Source organism: Capra hircus, chromosome 9, assembly GCF_001704415.2.
Source record: "Capra hircus breed San Clemente chromosome 9, ASM170441v1, whole genome shotgun sequence".
Lineage (NCBI taxonomy): Eukaryota > Metazoa > Chordata > Mammalia > Artiodactyla > Bovidae > Capra > Capra hircus.
In genome coordinates, this window is record NC_030816.1 from 43,772,481 (window position 1) to 43,791,063 (window position 18,583).

Here is an 18,583-nt window from a genome sequence, read left to right on the forward strand (position 1 = left end):
TTCAGAGAAACCAATACACTGAAATTCCTTTCCATTTACTTGAAAGCATCCTCCCACCTTAAAAAAATCCATATGTCAAAACTTGTCAGCTCTTTATGAATCACAAAAGTATCCCTTAAAGGTTAAGACACTTAAGATATGATTGACCAGTTTATGTGTGCAGGACTCTGCTAGACTCCAAGGGAATGGTAATCCGAGTGTCCTTTGATTGAATTTACAAAGGGACACAATGTACTCAGTTTTACAATAGTTACTCCCAGCACAACCAAATTGAAAGCTGTTGTTTTTGTTTATCACCAAGTGCATTTAAAGTTTTATGGGAATTGTTTAATCCAGATGTCAGCTAAAACTTGTTCCTTCAGATCTTAATGAAATTGTTTCAAACCTCTAATCTACAGATTATGGAGGATCAAGTATCTTCCCCAAGGTGTCTATGAATTTCTGAAGATGTTTTTGATTTTCAACTGTTCTCTTGTTTATATTTAGGGATTAACTAAGTGTCTAGATTGTCTTACTCAGTTTTTAGGTACAAACACTGGGAAATAGATGGGAAAACAGTGGAAACAGTGTCAGACTTTATCTTTTTGGGCTCCAAAATCACTGCAGGTGGTGACTGCAGCCATGAAATTAAAAGATGCTTATTCCTTGGAAGAAAAGTTATGACCAACCTAGATAGCATATTCAAAAGCAGAGACATTACTTTGCCAACAAAGGTCCATCTCGTCAAGGCTGTGGTTTTTCCATTGGTCATGTATGGATGTGAGAGTTGGGCTGTGAAGAAAGCTGAGTGCCAAAGACTTGTTGCTTTTGAACTGTGGTGTTGAAGAAGACTCCTCAGAGTCCCTTGGACTGCAAGGAGATCCAACCAGTCCATTCTGAAGGAGATCAACCCTGGGATTTCTTTGGAAGGAATGATGCTAAAGCTGAAACTCCAGTACTTTGGCCACCTCATGCGAAGAGTTGACTCATTGGAAAAGACTCTGATGCTGGGAGAGATTGGGGGCAGGAGGAAAAGGGGACGACAGAGAATGAGATGGCTGAATGGCATCACCGACTTGATGGACGTGAGTCTGAGTGAACTCCGGGAGTTGGTGATGGACAGGGAGGCCTGGCGTGCTGTGATTCATGGGGTCACAAAGAGTCAGACACGACTGAGCAACTGAACTGAACTGAGGAGGAGCACAGAACACTCTGTGTATAAACATTATTAAGGGAGGGACGGTGTTAGAGGAATAGGAGCGCATCACAAGGTGCTCAAATTAAAATTCCACTTTGGGTGTATAAATGTAAGGGGAGGACCAATAGACCCCATAGAGGATAGTTAGGGTACTGGAACTTCTCTATTTGATACTATAATGTAGGTATATGTCATTAGCTTGGTCAGTCAGATTTATTATTCCTTGTTCAGTCACTAAATCTTGTCTGACACTGTGCAACCCCATGAACTGCAGCATGCCAGGCTTCTCTGTCCTTCACTCTCTCCCTGAGTTTGCTCAGACTCATATCCATTGACTCAGTAATGCCATCAACCAACTCATTCTCTGCCACCCCCTTCTTCTCTTGCCCTCAATCTTTCCCAGCATCAGGGTCTTTTCAAATGAGTCAGTTCTCCTCATTAGGTGGCCAAAGTATTGGAGTTTCAGTTTCAGCATCAGTCCTTCCAATGAATATTCAGGACTAATTTCCTTTAGGATGGACTGGTTTCATCTCCTTGCAGTCAAAGGGACTCTGGAGTCTTCTCCAGCACCACAGTTCTAAAGCATCAATCCTTCAGCTCTCAGCCTTCTTTTTGGTTCAGCTTTCACATCAATACATGACTACTGGGAAAAACCATAGCTTTGACTATACGGACCTTTGTTAGCAAAGTGATGTCTGCTTTTTAAAACACTGTCTAGGTTTGTCATAGCTTTTCTTCCAAGGAGCAAGTATCTGTTAATTTCATGGCTGCAGTCATGTCAGCAATTATTTTGGAGCCCAAGAAAATGAAATCTGACACTGTGTCCACTTTCCCCCATCTATTTGCCAGAAAGTGATGAGGTCAGATGCCATGATCTTAGGGTTTTTTTTGTGTGTTTTTTTTCATGATCTTAGATTTTTGAATTTTCAGTTTTAAGCCAGTTTTTTCACTCTCCTCTTTCACTTCATCAAGAGGTTCTTTAGTTCCTCTTCGCTTTCTGCCTTTAGGGTTGTGTCATCTGTGTATATTACATTATTGATACTTCTCTCAGCAATTTTGATTTTAGCTTGTGAGTCATCCAGCCCAGCATTTCTCATGATGTACTCTACATATAAGTTAAATAAGCAAGGTGACAATATACAGTCTTGACATTCTCCTTTCCAAATTTTAAGCCAGTCTGTTGTTCCATGTCCAGTTCTAACTCTTGCTTCTTGTCCTGCATACAGGTTTCTCAAGAAGCAGGTAAGGTAGTTGGTTATTTCCATCTTTTTAACTATATTCCACAGTTTGTTGTGATCAAAATCATCAGACTTTAGTGTAATCACTTAAGCACAGGTATATATATTTTTTAATTCCCTTGCTTTGTCTTTTATGATCCAGCGGATGTTGGAAATTTGATCTCTGGTTCCTCTGCCTTTTCTAAATCCAGCTTGTACATCTGAAAGCTCTTGGTTGATGTACTGCTGAAGCCTAGCTTTGAAGGATTTTGAACATAATCTTGTTAGCATGATTCCTTATACACTTGTCAAAACCCACACAATGTACACCAATGGTGAACCCTAATGTAAATTATGGTCTTTGAGTGATAGTGATGTATTATTGTAGGTTCATCAATTGTAAGAAAGGACCATTCTGATGTGAGATAGTGATAGTGGGAGAGACTGGGGAAGGAGGCTAGAAACAGGGGGCATATGGAATGCTCTGAACTTTTGCTGTGAACCTAAAACTGCATGAAAAAGCTAAGTCAATTAAAAAAATATTGCATGTCAGAAATATTTCTGTTTCTAAAGCTTCACAACCATTTCTTTGGCTCCAATCTTACCTTCCTACCATGCTATCCAGCCATCTCCTGTCTTCCATTTTCTTTACTCTCTCACAGCCCCTTACATTTCTGTTCACTTCCAGTGTAAGGTAGTGTTCCAGTCACATTTACCAGCACAGATTGTACAGAAATATGCTTTCAAAGTCTTGCCTACCACTTGCAATTGTTTTAATAAGGTATTTTCTCCAAACAAAGACAGTTCTTTTCCTAAAGTTAGATTTCTAGAACCAGGTGTGGAGGTAATTATATATCAAATTCCACTCTAAAGAGATTGTGACCAAGGTTCTGATTGCTTCAAAGTAGCCCAGTACTCAGAATAAAACACTATTCAGTTCAATTCAGTTCAGTCGCTAAGGTGTGTCGACTCTTTGTGATCCCATGAGCCGCAGCACGCCAGGCCTCTCTGTCCATCACCAACTCCCAGAATTGACCCAAACTTATGTCCATTGAGTTGGTGATGACATCCAACCATCTCATCCTGTCGTCCCCTTCTCCTCTCGCCCTCAATCTTTCCCAGCATCAGGGTCTTTTCCACTGAGTCAGCTCTTTCCATCAGGTGGCCAAAGTATTGGAGTTTCAGCTTCAACATCAGTCCTTCCAATGAGTATTCAGTACTGATTTACTTTAGGATGGACTGGTTTGATCTCCTTGCAGTGCAAGGGACTCTCAAGAGTCTTCTCCAACATCACAGTTCAAAACCATCAATTCTCCTGCGCTCAGCTTTCTTCACAGACCAAATCTCACATCCATGCATGACTACTGGAAAAACCATAGCCTTGACTAGACGGACCTTTGTTGGCAAAGTAATGTCTCTGCTTTTTAATATGCTGTCTAGGTTGGTCATAATTTTCCTTCCAAGGAGTAAGTGTCTTTTGATTTCATGGCTGGAGTTATCATAGGCAGTGATTTTGGAGCCCCCCAAAATAAAGTCAGCCACTGCGTCCACTATTTCTCTATCTATTTGCCATGAAAGGATGGGACTGGATGCCATGATGTTAGTTTTTTTGAATGTTGAGGTTTAAGCCAACTTTTTCACTCTCCTCTTTCACTTTCATCAAGAGGCTTTTGAGTTCCTCTTCACTTTCTGCCATACGGGTGGTGTCATCTGCATATCTGAGGTTATTGATATTTCTCCTGGCAATCTTGATTCCAGCTTGTGCTTCTTCCAGCCCAGCGTTTCTCATGATGTACTCTGCATATAAGGTAAATAAGCAGGTTACAATATACAGCCTTGACGTACTCCTTTTCCTATTTGGAACCAGTCTGTTGTTCCATGTCCAGTTCTAACTGTTGCTTCCTGACTTGCATACAGGTTTCTCAAGAGGCAGGTCAATGATCTGGTATTCCCATCTCTCTCAGAATTTTCCACAGTTTGTTGTGATTCACACAGTCAAAGGCTTTGGCAAGGTCAATAAAGGAGAAATGATGTTTTTCTAGAACTCTCTTGCTTTTTCCATGATCCAGCGAATGCTGGCAACTTGATCTCTTGTTCCTCGGACTTTTCTAAAACCAGCTTGAACATCTGGAAGTTCACGGTTCACGTACTGCTGAAGTCTGGCTTGGAAAATTTTAAGCATTACTTTACTAGCATGTGAGACGAGTGCAATTGTGCGGTAGTTTGAGCATTCTTTGGCATTGCCTTTCTTTGGCACTGGAATGAAAACTGACCTTTTCCAGTCCTGTGGCCACTCCTGAGTTTTCCAAATTTGCTGGCATATTGAGTGCAGCACTTTCACTGCATCATCTTTCAGGATTTGAACTAGCTCAACTGGAATTCCATCACCTCCACTAGTTTTGTTTGTAGTGATGCTTTCTAAGGCCCACTTGACTTCACATTCCAGGATGTCTGGCTCTAGGTGAGTGATTATACCATCGTGATTATCCGGGTCATGAAGCTCTTTTTTTACAGTTCTTCTGTGTATTCTTGCCACCTCTTCTTAATATCTTCTGCTTCTGTTAGGTCCATACCATTTCTGTCCTTTATCAAGCCCATCTTTGCATGAAATGTTCCCTTGGTATCTCTAATTTTCTTGAAAAGATCTCTAGTCTTTCCCATTCTATTGTTTTCCTCTATTTCTTTGCATTGATCTCTGAGGAAGGCTTTCTTATCTCTCCTTTCTATTCTTTGGAACTCTGCATTCAAATGCATATCTTTGCTTTTTTCCTTTGCTTTTTGCTTCTCTTCTTCTCACAGCTATTTGTAAGACCTCCTCAGACAGCTATTTTCTTCTTTGCACTTCTTTTTCTTGGGGAAGGTCTTGATCCCTGTCTCTTGTACAATGTCACAAACCTCTGTGCATAGCTCATCAGGCACTCTGTCTATCAGATTTAGTCCCTTAAATCTATTTCTTACTTCCACTATATAATCATAAGGGATTTGATGTAGGTTATACCTGAATGGTCTAGTGGTTTTTCCCAACTTTCTTCAATTTCAGTCTGAATTTGGCAATAAGGAGTTCATGATCTCAGCCACAGTCAGCTCCCAGTCTTATTTTTGTTGACTGTATAGAGCTTCTCCATCTTTGGCTGCAAAGAATATAATCAGTCTGATCTCAGTGTTGACTATCTGGTGATGTCCATGTGTAGAGTCTTCTCTTGTATTGTTGGAAGAGGGTGTTTGCCTGGCCAATGCATTTTCTTGGCAAAACTCTATTAGCCATTGCCCTGCTTCATTCTGTACTCCAAAGCCAAATTTGCCTGTTATTCCAGGTGTTTTTAAATTCCTACTTTTGCATTCCAGTCCCCTATTATGAAACAGATATGCTTTTTGGGTGTTAATTCTAAAAGGTCCTATAGGTCTTCATAGAAGAGTGTTCAACTTCAGCTTGTTCAGCGTTACTGGTCAGGGCATAGACTTGGATTACTGTGATATTGAATGGTTTGCCTTGGAAACGAAGAGAGATCATTCTTTCATTTTTGAGATTATATCCAAGTACTGCATTTCGGACTCTCTTGTTGACTATGATGTCTACTCCATTTCTTCTAAGGGATTCCTGCCCACAGTAGTAGATATAATGGTCATCTGAAATGGTCACCCATTTCAGTCCATCTTAGTTTGCTGATTCCTAGAATGTCAATGTTCACTCGCTATCTCCTGTTTGACCACTTCCAATTTGCCTTGATTCATGGACTAACATTCCAGGTTCCCATGCAATACTGCTCTTACAGCATTGGACCTTTCTTCTATCACCAGTCACATCCACATCTGGGTGTTGTTTTTGATTTGGTTCCATCCCTTCATTCTTTCTGGAGTTACTCCTCCACTGATCGCCAGTAGCATATTGGGCACCTACCGACCTGGGGAGTTCATCCTTCAGTGTCCTATCTCTTTGCCTTTTCATACTGTTCATGGGGTTCTCAAGGCAAGAATACTGAAGTGGTTTGCCATTCCCTTTTCTAGTGGACCACATTCTGTCAGACTTCTCCACCATTACCCATCTGTTTTGCGTGGCCTCAAGGCATGGCTTAGTTTCACTGATTTAGACAAGGCTGTGGTCCGTGTGACCAGATTGCCTAGTTGTCTGTGACTGTGGTTTCAGTCTGTCTGTCCTCTGATGCCCTCTCTCAGTGCCTACCTTCTTACTTGGGTTTCTTTTACTTTGGACGTGGGGTGTCTCTTCACAGCTGCTCCAGCAAAGTGTAGTCACTGCTCCTTACCTTGACTCCTCTTGGATACCACCTCTGACCTTGGACATGAGTGTTTTTATGCCTAAAATAATGATGATAATCATACTATGGTTCTGCCTCTCTTCTTCTCATAATGCAGTGTAGGACACATTTCCCAAACTCCTTTCTTCTCTTATGATTGTTCAAAACAAAGGATAAATCATTTGAAATCCTGACATTCCCAGACGTTCAATTTTTTTGAGCTTATCTTTGTTAAAGCCAGAGTTAAATATTTCCAGTTCTGAACTTGATTACTTCCCTTAGACCTTTTATTACCCTGATCTTCCCCAAATTCCATGTTCATCTAGGCAATCTGAGTCAAGAATTCCAGCACTGTAATTTCTATTTAACATACGTATCAGATCAGGAAAGTTATACCATAAAATTTCAAATCTTCCTTGACTATCTTCATATAAGTGATGCTGACTTTTGATCCAAAGTGATATCCAAACATTGACTAAATTAGCTTAATACTGCTCTTCTGCCTTCTTGTCATTGAGTTTTCTACTTAACAGGGACTTATTTAATCTTGAAAATATAGGTAAAATGATTCTAGTTGAGTTGGTATGTACAGCAACATTCTTGTGGTCTGTTTCTTCTGGGATATTTCATTTAATTGTTAGACACAGTGGTCAGAAGAACATGAATTTAATAAAATCAATTTACTAAGACTACTATTGTCATAATTATCTGTACAGAATTTAAATTTTTTTTCTTTATTCTGTGTATGACTATACTTTGAAGAAATCACTGTTACGTTTAAAGCCAAGTTTAAACTGTTATTTTTTCTGTTGCTACTTGCTAATTCATTATGCTTAATTATAATTCACTTTTAAACATCGTTATTATGAAAGTGTAATTATTCCACATTATGATAGATTTGGGTATAAAATAATATATTCAAAGAACATCAAAATATCCTGTTGAAGTAAATATTTTCCAAAGTTTGGGTAATTATTTCCCTGTGCTGCTGAAAACACTATGCAATGACTCATTTAAAATATATATTATTACAAGACCTAATTATAAATTGTTAAGATAAATATTATGGTTTATCATGTATATTTTATATATGGACTTCAATTTTTTCTGCAAAACCTATTTGCATATATTTTTTAACAATTATGATTGAAAGATAGTTGGGCTATCCAGTGATGCAAACTGAACAAAAATGAGAAAAAATGCAATAGAGCATGACTTTTATGACAATAATAAAGATATATTAGTGAACATGTTTTTAGTAGAACTGAGATCATACATAGCAAAGGTTAAGAAATGTTGCACAAGGCTCTGTCTTGCATCGTATATTATACCCCCGTTGCAGTTGTCTATTGTATGACCAACCACTCCAGAACTTAGTGACTTAAAACAGCAACCACCATTTTTATTTTTCATCTTTCTGCAATTGGGGGCATCTTTGCTCTATGGGATATCCTGTAGGGTGACTTGACTGGGCTTGAGGATCACAGATGGTTTCACTCTCATGTCTGGCACCTCAGAATAGTTAGAAGAACTGTAGGACTGCCTGGGACTCAGCACTCATAGTCTTTATCACGCAGAATTCTTGCCCAAGTTTTTTTACAGGAAGTGGGATGCCAAAAGACCAAAAACTAAAGCAACCAGGTTTCTTAAAGCTGACTTGAAATTGGTGCAGTCATTTTGGTGGAATTCCGTTGATCAAAACAAGTTACAAGGTCATCCAGATTCAAGGAGTGGGAAAATTGATTCCCACTTGTGGTGGGAGTTAGGACAAGTATGTAGGGGAGGGAGTGTGATGAACTGTTGGCAGCCATCTTTGCAGCCGTCGCGCCTACAATCACTGTCAGACTAGCACTTAAAGAAGTAGAAGTGGTGGCCAACAGGAATTGCCAATGTGTGAGACGTCAGATATCAAGCGAAACACCAAAACTTTTTAGATGAGGTTGCTGCTATTTAAGAATTCCGAGATTCCAAAATAAAATTTTAAAATGAGAACGAACATGCTGAGACATTGGCAAAGTTAGATGCCAACTAGCAGCTACCAGTTAGCACTGGTTAATTAAATACAACTGATTCTAGCCAGTTCAGTTGTATTAGGAATCTATTCTAGGCACTCAGAATTTTTATAGGAAGGATATATAAATGTTAGAATCAATAAATAATGTGCTAATAGCCAAAATTATATGTCACTTATCACATTTTCAATTATCTACCACATTTGGCAATTAATATGTTGTTAATCATCTGCTGTCCAATTTGATGTGACTTTATAAAGGAAGTAGCTTAGCCTCTACCTCGGAAAAATTATTGTTTATCATTGGTGAATACATAATCAGTTCCTAAACTTTCCATTTGATTTAGAACTGTTTTGTGGCAATGAATTTACCTCAAGCAGAATTTATTTGGAGTTGTGTACATATGTGAGAACAGACCATTGAAGCAATGGTTTTGTAGTTTGGATGTCCTCACTATACAAACAGAACACCAAAAATGATTCTCAGACATTAAAAAATTAATTTTTAATAACATTCATTTTGACAGAGTGCTTTTCATAGGATTATGTTGTTGGCAATGTAAGGAAAGCAAAATGCTATTATGGTCAATATAAAATAATATGGGCTGAGATTTTTGAGTAATACTTCAAATGCAATCCTTCTGTGTGCATTGTGGCTAATGAAGTGTGGTATAGTGGCAAGTACACAAATTTTGACAGATCAGAGTTCAGATCTTTGCTCATCAAATTATTAGTGGATTTCGCAGCTATTGCAATGTTAATGCTACCTAACAAACCATCCCCAACAACAAACATTTAATTTTCTAGCTCATGGGTCTAGAGATCAAGGCAGTCTGGCTCTATAGGCTATGCTTGACTGGTCAGCTCTGTTTCAAGCTGTGATTAGGATGGGTTTGATTCTTTAAGTCAGGTTTGGGTACATCTTCCATGGATCAATGACTGCTTAAGGTATATTATTATCATAAATAGTTGAAAGGTAAAAGCAAGCTAAGCTAAAAACACATCTAGAGGCTGTGCTCACATAATATCCAACTATGAATATTTCATTGCCAAAGCCCATTGCCAAATCAAGATGAAGCATAGAACATACTAGATCCCAAGACGGAGGCACGATCTTGAGTGAATATTTGCTGGGGAGTACTGCAGTCAATCACAGTAGCATTCCATATTTGGACATTATCCTCATTGTCTCTGGAGTTTTAGTGTTATCATCTATAAAATAGGAATGATGATATCACATATGCAGAATTATGTGGGGACTAGCATGTTCTTGACACAAAGTTGCAGAAAAATAATGATGATGTTATCCACTTCAACAAGGATCTGTGTGATGCAATAGATTTTGCTGAATGGACAGCGAGGCCTGGCATGCGGTGATTCATGGGGTCGCAAAGAGTCGGACGCGACTGAACTTAACTGAAGTAAAATCTTGGCTATTTTGAAATTTCTGTACTCAACTAGTAAACTGCATTTGCTTCTGTTAAAATTAAAGTTGAATTCAAACAATTAGTGAAAGTTCACATAAAAATACTGTTCCATTTAATATAGTCATGAAGCCATATTCCTTAGAATATGATGCTTAGTAATATGACAGTAGATAAATTAATCACATCATTAAACGCTCTGCACTAAATGCTCTGCAAATCTATGAAACTGCCATTGTAACAAAGTACAGAGAACAAACATAAGGGATTTCCCTTCTAGCAGCTTCTGATCTTGATGTGGAGTATAAAAGAAGAGTATTTAAAACAAAAATTAATGATGCAGATAATTAGATTACAGAATTAGGGAGGACAAAAATCCTGGTAGCTTGATAATAATCATAAATAAAATGTAAGACAAGAAGTAATATTGTTGTAACTTGATTGAAGGATTGGACTTGAATAACAGATGGCTGGAAACTACTAGCTGGAAGAATTTGCCACCATTATTATGACTACTGCCAGCTTTCTTTATAGACCATCTCCCATGCCTCAGACTCCATGCAGGCACTTTACCTTCATTAGTTCATCATGCTACAAAGTTGATGGTTATCCTCCTTGAAGAAAAGAACCAAAATTTAATAATTTTTAGAAATGCATCATAAGAGATTAAAGGCTAAGTGTTAAAAAATGGCAAGTCTCAAACTCTCTACCCAAAGTTATTGACTATGCAATACTCACTCACACAGTGTGACTTGAGTCTATGTAATATAACAATAAAAAATAATAACTAGAAGAAAGTCTCAGTTCATATAACTGAATAATAGGCTAAGGAATTTGAACACTTTGTGTCAATAGGAGGCCATTGATGGATGTTGAGCAGGAAGTTGATGAAAGTGAAGTGTTATAAAGAAATCGGTATAATACAGACACATTAGACTACATTGCTGCTGCTGCTAAGTTGCTTCAGTCGTGTCCAACTCTGTGCGACCCCATAGACAGCAGCCCACCAGGCTCCACCATCCCTAGGATTCTCAAGGCAAGAACACTGGAGTGGGTTGCCATTTCCTTTTCCAATGCATGAAAGTGAAAAGTCAAAGTGAAGTTGCTCAGTCGTGTCCAACTCAGTGACCCCATGGACTGCAGCCTACCAGGCTCCTCCATCCATGGGATTTTCCAGGCAAGAGTACTGGAATGGACATTAGAGAGATGAAAAAAATAGATTAAATAGTATGCCATAATCCAGCACTGTCAGTGAAGGGTATACAATAGGACATAATAGAAGTGAAATGGAGGAGGGACATTATGGCAACAGCATTAACAGGACTTGAGAAAGAGGGGGTCTACTTTTTTTTAATTCTTCAGTCATATTTTTTAATGTAGCATTTAAGGGAAAATTATTTCATATTATAGTGTACAGCCATTAATAACTTCTATATGAACATGCACAAATATGCCTGTAAAGCAGGGCCAATAAATTTGTTATCTTTCTCCTGTTAAGACATTCCATTGGCTCATACGTTATTGTGAAAGACAGAAGCAGATGTTAATGGAAGTGATGTTTAATGATCTGTGACCCTATATACAAAGAATACAGGCATCATAGTCATCTGCTAACCACATCCATGAAACCTGCCAGTGCGATAGAATTCATGACCTTCAGATCTCAAGCACCAACCTCTTCCCAGTGAGTTGAAAGAGCTCAGCTGGAAGAAGAATAAAAAAAAGAGAGTAAACATTTGAACAAGTGTGACATCCCCTTGTACTAGGGGTAGGTGATATATACACAGCCTTCCCTTTACCTCCCATTTCCCTTACAATTAGGGTGAAGCTTGTTCTCAAGATGCAGAGCAGCTGGGGTTCACAGAAGGGCATTACCACAGTTGGGTGCCAATCTTTAATGATGCAGTACTGCCTGCATACACAGACATCAAGGTCAGCAGCAAATATGTAAAAACTATCACAACAAGGTTCTATTAAAAGCATCAGCAATGATTCAATGACCAAAGGAAGAAGTTCACTTTCTGATCAAATAGAATCTATAGACAGCTGAGCACACATAACTTTGCATATGAGAGAAAGGGCAGTATATATTATCAGTTGGAGGGTAAATCTCCAAGAAGTAGGTTTTGTTAATTATCATTACTGAAATGAAAGTTTCTCTTTGACACTGAGAGTCACCAAGAGAGAAGCAGTTCAAAATTCTTAGGCATGCTGCCATGTTATGATTAATTTTACAGTCCATGCATGGATGTTTAGTTAGAGAAGAGAACTGTAGATATCTTGTACAATCCATCAAAATAGTAGGAATAAACTGTCACTCCCAACCTGAGCCGTGAACATGTTTATTTATGAGCCACTCTGCTGAAATTGAAAAAAAGAAAATCAAGACAGCAATGCAAAGAGAGGCATCTGAAATGTTCTCTGTTAAGCAACAGCTAATGGAAAACGCAGCAAAGAAAGACCGCCTTATTTCCAGTTTTCAAAAAGGATGAGGACTCTGGTTCAAATGGTTCAGGTTTCTTATTTGACCCACCTTAAGACCCTTAAAATCCAATGCAATTGTCTTCAGAATGTGCCTTATGTTTTAAAAGTGAGTGAAATTTCTTTTTCAAATCTTTATTTTTAAACCTTAGTAAGAAAAACTGGAAATAAACCCACCTATGTAGTAATGGTCATTGTTGAGGAAAAGTACCGTGGATGATCTTGTATCTTAGGCACTCTTTTTATCCCTTTTTCTATATTATAAATTATAGTGCTACATAAAGCCAGTATCTTTTTTATCTTTTATTGTAGCCTTATCCCCATTTCATAGGACAAGGACTAGTATAAAGTAGGGACTCAAAAAATAGCTGTTAAATGAAAGAATGATTGAATTAATTGATCAAAGTGATATCAGTCTTATCACCTCATAAGGAAATTTCTATTAAATTACCACTAATGTAGATAAAAGTATACAGATATACATAAACTTTGATAGGTTTATCTTAAAAATCTACTTATTTTTAGCACTTGGAAGATATGTTGGCAAACTAAAAACAAGTAAAAGTTAATTGGTGCCTTCAATGTGTTATGCTAAGGTAAGAACCATATAAATGTAAACATATTTGATCCTCTTATTAAATAATATGTCAAAGGGAAGATAAAACTTTGATTACAAAATCAAATGAGATGCTGTCAAAGAGATTTTTTGATGGAGAAGACAATGTATTAAAATTTGATCCAACATGTTAAAAAAATAGACAAGAAGATAATAAATAAGGACTCAAGAAGCAAAAGAGAGGAGAGCTAAAGTATCATTGTCTGATACTTTATAAAAAGATGACAACCAGTGAAAACAACAACAGCAAACACTGGAAACACATTCAGAGCAAAATATAGAAAATGACTTATAAGAGTAATTACAAAGTGCTGCTAATACAATTGGAGTGACTATGTTAAAAATCATGATAAAATATTCCATACACAATGGAAATAAATTTGAAAACAAGTATTTGTTTTAAACAAGCATTAAAATGGTTTTCTGAAGTGGTAGAAAACTTAGGAATTAACCAATAACCAAAAATATAAAAGTCAAGAAGTATCAAAGAAACACTGAGCCCGATGCAGCCAGGGTCTTATGATTTTTATGACAAATGATATCAGCAAGTAAATCATCTCTGTTCCACTGAAAAAAAGCCAAGAAAGCAGAAAATTCTAAAATTTCTCCCAATAATTTTGTGATGCTAGTATTACCAAACCTAAAATATACCTAGAAACCTAAAACCACTTTCTTGGTACTTTTGTTGTTTGCCTTCTCCCTGGAATGTTCTTCCTAAAGCTGAGAATCCCTCTCATCACAAAGGCTCAAATGGCAACTCCTGAACCTTCCCTTGAAGACAGCACTGCCCCAGCCACTCTCTCCTTCTGATTCAAACAATTTAACTGATTGAAACATCATGTGAATTTATTTTACTTTTTTTTCTTTTTAACATGCTTTTCTTTTCTTGCGTCTTTGGTCACTGCAGGGTAGATTTCATGAAGACACAGCTGAAACCTAAGTGCCTTAAACACTGCTGATTAGGCACTGCTAAGTAGGCATTCTGTAGATACATGTAACTTTTATTTCTCATTTGTGTAAGGCATGGAAACATCTTAGATATGTCCAGTTCAGTTCAGTCACTCAGTCGTGTCCGACTCTTTGCGACGCCATGAATCGCAGCACGCCAGGCCTCCCTGTCCATCACAAACTCCCAGAGTTCACTCAGATTCATGTTAGAGGGTAATTAATGATTTCTCTGTAAGCATAATATTTATATATTTTATACGAATATAAACATACTGTATCACAAACTGATTATAGTTTATTCTGCAAAAGCAGGGATGTTTGGTCAACATTTGCTCTGAATGTGAAAAGCTATGACAAACCTACACAGCATATTAAAAAGCAGAGACATTATTTTGCCAACAAAGGTCCTTTTAGTCAAAGTTATGGTTTTACCTGTAGTCATGTATGGATCTGAGATTTGGACTATAAAGAAAGCTGAGTGCTGATGCTTTTAAACTTTGATGTTGGAGAAGACTCTTAAGGGTCCCTTGGACTGCAAGATCTAACCAGTAAATCCTAAAGGAAATCAGTCCTGAATATTCACTGAAAGGACTGATGCTGAAGCTGAAGCTCTGATACTTTGGCCATCTGATGTGAAGAACTGACTCCTTAGAAAAGACTCTGATGCTGGGGAAGATTGAAGGCAGAGGAGAAGGGAACAACAGAGGATGAGGTGGTTGGATGGCATCACCAACTAGATGGACATGAGTTTGAGCAAGCTCAGGGAGTTGGTGATGATCAGGGAAGCCTGACATGCTATAATCCATGGGTTACAAAGAGTCAGACATGACTGAGCGACTGAACTGAATTTGAATTCGGTTCAACATTAGAGAATCTATAACTGTTTATATACACATTTAACAGGCAAAAATAAGATTGGTGGCATGGATATAATTGGGCTTCCCCAATGATGCTAGTGGTAAAGAACCCATCTGCCAATGCAGGAGAAGAAAGAGATGCAGGTTTGATCCCTGGTTTGGGAAGGTATCCTGTAGAAGGGTGTGAAAATCCATTCCAGTATTTATGCCTGGGAAATCCTATGGATAGAGGGGCCTGGTGGGCTACAGTTCATAGCATTGCAGAGTCAAGCATAACTGAAGTGACCTTGCATCAGTTCAGTTGAGTGGCACAGTCGTGTCTGACTCTTTGCGACCCCATGAATCGCAGCACCCCAGGCCTCCCTGTCTATCACCAACTCCCGGAGTTCACTCAGACTCACGTCCATTGAGTCCATGATGCCATCCAGCCATCTCATCCTCTGTTGTCCCTTTCTCCTCCTGCCCCCAATCACTCCCAAGATCAAAGTCTTTTCCAACGAGTCAACTCTTCACATGAGGTGGCCAAAGTACTGGAGTTTCAGCTTTAGCATCATTCCTTCCAAAGAAATCCCAGGGTTGATCTTCAGAATGGACTGGTTGGATCTCCTTGCAGTCCAAGGGACTCTCAGGAGTCTTCTCCAACACCACAGTTCAAAAGCATCAATTCTTCGGCGCTCAGCCTTCTTCACAGTCTAACTCTCACATCCATACATGACCACAGGAAAAACCATAGCCTTGACTAGACGGACCCTGTCAGCAAAGTAATGTCTCTGCTTTTGAATATGCTATCTAGGTTGGTCATAACTTTTCTTCTAAGGAGTAAGCCTCTTTTAATTTCATGGCTGCAGTCACCATCTGCAGTGATTTTGGACCCCCCCCAAAAAAAGTCTGACACTGTTTCCACTGTTTCCCCATCTATTTCCCATGAAGTGATGGGACCAGATGCCATGATCTTCGTTTTCTGAATGTTGAGCTTTAAGCCAGCTTTTTCACTCTCCTCTTTCACTTTCATCAAGAGGCTTTTTAGTTCCTCTTCACTTTCTGACATACAGGTGGTATCATCTGCATATCTGAGGTTATTGATATTTCTCCTGGCAATCTTGATTCCAGCTTGTCCTTCTTCCATCCCAGAGTTTCTCATGATGTACTCTGCATAGAAGTTAAATAAGCAGGGTGACAGAATATAGCCTTGACGTACTCCTTTTTCTATTTGGAACCAGTCTGTTGTTCCATGTCCAGTTATAACTGTTGCTTCCTGACCTGCATATAAGTTTCTCAAGAGGCAAGTCAGGTGGTCTGGTATTCCCATCTCTTTCAGAATTTTCCACAGTTTCTTGTGATCCACACAGTCAAAGGCTTTGGCATAGTCAATAAAGCAGAAATAGATGTTTTTCTGAAAGTCTCTTGCTTTTTCCATGATCCAGCAGATGTTGGCAATTTGATCTCTGGTTCCTCTGCCTTTTCTAAAACCAGCTTGAACATCAGGGAGTTCACGGTTCATGTATTGCTGAAGCCTGGCTTGGAGAACTTTGAGCATTACTTTACTAGTGTGTGAGATGAGTGCAATTGTGCAGTAGTTTGAGCATTCTTTGGCTTTGCCTTTCTTTGGAATTGGAATGAAAACGAACCTTTTCCAGTCCTGTGGCCACTGCTGAGTTTTCCAAATTTGCTGGCATATTGAGTGCAGCACTTTCACAGCATCATCTTTCAGGATTTGAACTAGCTCAACTGGAATTCCATCACCTCCACTAGCTTTGTTCGTAGTGATGCTTTCTAAGGCCCACTTGACTTCACATTCCAGGATGTCTAGCTCTAGATGCGTGATCACACCATCGTGATTATCTTGGTTTTGAAGCTCTTTTTTGTACAGTTCTTCTATGTATTCTTGCCACCTCTTCTTAATATCTTCTGCTTCTGTTAGGTCCATACCATTTCTGTCCTTTATCGAGCCCATCTTTGCATGACATGTTCCCTTGGTATCTTTGATTTTCTTGAAGAGACCTCTAGTGTTTCCCATTCTGTTCTTTTCCTCTATTTGTTTGCATTGATCGCTGAAGAAGGCTTTCTTATCTCTTCTTGCTTTTCTCTGGAACTCTGCATTCAGATGCTTTTATCTTTCCTTTTCTCCTTTGCTTTTTGCTTCTCTTCTTTTCACAGCTATTATTAAGGCCTTCCCAGACAGCCATTTTGCTTTTTTGCATTTGTTTTCCATGGGGATGGTCTTGATACCTGTCTCCTGTCCATGTCACAAAGCTCATTCCATAGTTCATCAGGCACTCTATCTATCAGATCTAGGCCCTTAATTCTATTTCTCACTTCCACTGTATAATCATAAGGGATTTGATTTAGGTCATACCTGAATGGTCTAGCGGTTTTCCCTACTTCCTTCAATTTGAGTCTGAATTTGGTAATAAGGAGTCCATGATCTGAGCCACAGTCATCTCCTGGTCTTGTTTTTGTTGATTGTATAGAGCTTCTCCATCTTTGGCTGCAAAGAATATAATCAGTCTGATTTCGGTGTTGACTATCTGGTGATGTCCATGTGTAGAGTCTTCTCTTGTGTTATTGGAAGAGAGTGTTTGCTATGACCAATGCATTTTCTTGGCAAAACTCTATTAGTCTTTGCCCTGCTTCATTCCACATTCCAAGGTCAAATTTGCCTGTTACTCCAGGTGTTTCTTGACTTCCTACTTTTGCATTCCAGTCCCCTATGCATGGATGTAATTAATGTATTTTATAAAATTCAGGATATATTCCTACTTTAGTAAAATGGTGTATGTCATGGAGCCCACTATTTAAGTGAAAATGATCTTTTGTGTGATAGCTAGTTACATTCCCGTGGCACATGGCCATAGATTATGGGTGTTGAATGTGGTCTGGGGAATAACTAAGCTTGACTCGGTCATCTGACAAGAAAGGTTGAATTCTAACTTGGCCCAGTTATCCCTCCCTTCTGATGTTCCTGATGTAACTGCATTCTTGAACACGCGATGGAAGAAGCTGTTAGATGGTCTCAGATGCTACAACAACCCCCTTCACAAACTTTGAGGAAGCTGAGCTGCACTGTGTGGCCTGCCCTGTAGGAATGTGAAGGCAGCAAACATTAAGAAAGCACAAGGTCCAAGGCACTCAAGGGAGACCAAGGATTCCTATATGCAAATACAAGAAAAAGGAAAAAAAGGAAAGTCAGCCAGGCCTTATGGGAGAGAGGACTTAAAGTCTTCAAATTAAACAATAAATTACTAATGGGGACATAACATGCCAATTGGCAATAAAATTAAAATATTTTAAGAATCTGGAAATAGTTGGGGAAACAGTGGAAACAGAGTCAGACTTTATTTTTGGGGGCTCCAAAATCACTGCAGGTGGTGACTGCAACCATGAAATTAAAAGATGCTTACTCCTTGGAAGAAAAGTTATGGCCAACCTAGATAGTATATTCAAAAGCAGAGACATTACTTGCCGACTAAAGTCCGTCTAGTCAAGGCTATGGTTTTTCCAGTAGACATGTATGGATGTGAGAGTTGGACTGTGAAGAGAACTGAGGGCTGAAGAATTGATGCTTTTGAACTGTGGTGTTGGAGAAGACTCTTGAGAGT